Genomic DNA, 3119 nt, shown 5'->3' on the forward strand with positions numbered 1-3119 from the left:
TCTTTAAGGCTTTAGGTGTGACAACAGGCTCATCATCTGGCCCATCAGAGCCAAGGGTCCAAACTGCAGTCCTGTTGATTGGTTTTCACAGCCACACTGTGAGCGTTGTCAAACACCACCCCGGCTGCTCCACAAAGGGCACTTAGGAATTAATTAAGGATAAAGGTCCAACACCTGACTTGAATGAACTTAACAACTGTCCTCGCCCAACAAGTCACATTTCTCCACAGTGTCCACTCATTTTAAGGTCCCTGGAGGTCTGATGATGATTCCTGACACAGAACGGATGAGTGCTCGGTCATCTGGTGGGTAGAAAGACGTTTCCTGCTGCCACCAGCTAGCAATGTGGTAGCACCATGTTGTTGTTTCTTGGTGTAATGAGCGGCTGTCTTGGAGATCTTCAGGTTTTTCTCTACCTGTTTCTCACTCATGTCAGTTTCCAGCAGAGCCAAGATGGCTGCCTTTGTGGCTTCACATAACTCTTTTGTGAGAGGGGAATGTTCTGTTTTCCATTTTAAAAGGAACACAAGATAAGAATTAATTAAAAAATAAAAACAGGTGTCATCCTGACACAAGTAAGGAATGACTGCAACTCTTGCAGGGTGAACTAAACATAGCTAAAGTAACATCTGATATTATTATTTATGTGGGTCAATCTTATTTGATGCAATCTGTAAGAAATGTTACCAGATATTGAGGTTATTTAGACGACAATAGCAATTTGAAGGAGTAACGTCAAAGACTTTGGCTGTGTATGTGTGATGAAAAAGTCAGCAACAAATTAATTATGTGATTTTATTATTAGTTTTTTTTCCAGTGTATAGACTGACAAGTGAATCACATGCTGCAGAGCTGCTCAGGGAAACACTGAGATCCTCTGATTGAGTGAGTGATGCTGAGATCAGAGCTATCCCCACGATGCAGGACTCCTTTTCTGTGTCGCTGAAGGTTGTCGTTGATGACTGTCTGTGTGTTTAGAGCTGCTGTCATCCTGCAGAGAGAGTTTGGCACCAATCAGACGCTTCTGAATGACGGATAAATGCCTAACATGTTTGCGCAGTGCTGTACAGAGAGCTTGTTTGAAGTAAACCAAACAAATCATGTGAAGCTACCCATGTGTTCATCAACCGTTATGCTATGTTTCTGTGCTCCTAGAACTCTCTGTGCTTCAGCAACAGCAAGCACAGGACAGAGAGCTGAGCTGGTTGGCACAACATGCCCAGCAGCTGCGCAGACAGAAAATACATCTGGACAACGAGGCGAACTGTCTCCTCTCCCAGGAACAGTGGATGTGGTAGAACAGAGGAATAAAGCAGCGTCACGGTGAACATGAAGCGATGTCAGCTCTTGTTACACGTACAGTTTGGATGATGTACTTTTTTTTGGTCTTTTCTCAAATAATACATGTCAAAGTGCATCTTACAGAAGATTACAGAACATGACTCCACATCTGGAAAGGAGGATGTTCGAACAATTTAAATACACTGATTGACATTTTAGAAATTTTTCAGTGATGGTAAAAACTGTGTTCACCCCAACACTGAGATGTTTGGAGTGATGCAGATCCAGTCTCTGCATCCAACAGAGACTAAAATATTGTTTTGCAGACATATTCATGTTAATTTATTTGCTCTGGCGACATGTTGGAAGGTCACCTGGAGGCCAAAAGTGTCTGTGTTGAGGAAACGTGGAGGAAACCTTTGCACAAAGAGGCAGAGCTGAAGAGGAGCTGGAGATGGAAAGGCAAAAACAGATGTCTGTCAAAGAGAAGGAGAAGGAAAGCATGGAAAAAGAAAGGAAAGAAAGACTGTAGGGCAAAAAGGAGTAAAAGGAAGACCTTTAACACTGAAAAGGAGGGAAGAGAGGAAACTTCAATAAGTCAGGCTGCAAGAATGAAAGAGGAAGGCCTATTGTGGCAGCAGTGATGCCATGACTGATGACGAACAGTCATTCAACGCCGGAACAAAGAGACGGTAATGATGAGGAAGACAGACACGCATCCAGAAAGTAGAGAGAAGCTTTCTAGTTAGTGAAGCAGTACACAGACGAACACAGGAAAAAGAAAGGTGAGGTGTTAAAGGTTCATGGTAAGAGGAGGACTGCCTTCAGTACCAAGAAACAGAAAAGGATGCATTTAAGGAAGACAAGATGAGAAAAGCCTGTGTTNAGACAAAGTCCTCTATCTTCTGATCCTACTGTCTTGTTTATTCTACTTATTGGTATATCTAATAGTTTGGTCCCTGTGTCGTTGTTTTCTCCAGCTGCCAGACAGCTGTTTGATCATGTCATGTTGTTGTTGACTATCATATCCTATCTATTCATTACATGAGCATGTTTAATTTATGATCCAGGGTGCATTATTCTTATTTCGGCATTACTCACACTAACGCTAATAAATATTTTAATGCACGTTATTATATGCTAATCTGTGGAGCTCTATTAGGCGTTCATGATGTGCTGGAGAGACTATCGGCCCTGGGTGTCTGGAACAGGAAACGCCCTCACGAAGCCGCTACGTTCAGTTATTGTTTTAGATCAGTGAACACACAAGACTAACAAAACTGACATTTATCCACGTGACAGTGCCGCTGTTAGTTTAACCTTGTGGTGACAAGTATGTGAATGCTGCAGAAAATCAGTTTCTCTTGATGTCATCCAGAGATCATCTGTAGGAAGAGGCCATAAAGGAGAAATCTCCTCCGTCTGAATCGTCATGGGGAGCACGTTGCATCTTCAGTAATTGTGTGAGGGACCTCGCTGTTGCACCCGAATTTGTTTGTGTTGTTCTTTCAAGGTCCGCTGCGCCTTTAAAGGACAGACACTCCTTTGGCTTTCTGCAGCGACTTGTCAACGTGCAGCGGAGCAGAAAAACGGGTCCAGTCCATGTCCCATCTGACTGGCGTGTCGCTCACATTGTCCAGATGAAGGGAGCGAGAAGGGAGTTACGCTTGTAAAACCAAAAAGACATCCGTCGGGAACACGGAGAGGCTGACGGCTGCTGCAGCCACTCAGAGGAAGAGCGGAGCTTCAGCTGCATTGTTTTGGGTGTTTGGAGTGAATCAACATGGGTTTCCCTGATAGTACAGCGTGCAGTGTGTGTTTCCATACCTCATACTCCC

Source organism: Stegastes partitus, unplaced genomic scaffold (genome assembly GCF_000690725.1).
Source record: "Stegastes partitus isolate 25-593 unplaced genomic scaffold, Stegastes_partitus-1.0.2 Scaffold1808, whole genome shotgun sequence".
Lineage (NCBI taxonomy): Eukaryota > Metazoa > Chordata > Actinopteri > Pomacentridae > Stegastes > Stegastes partitus.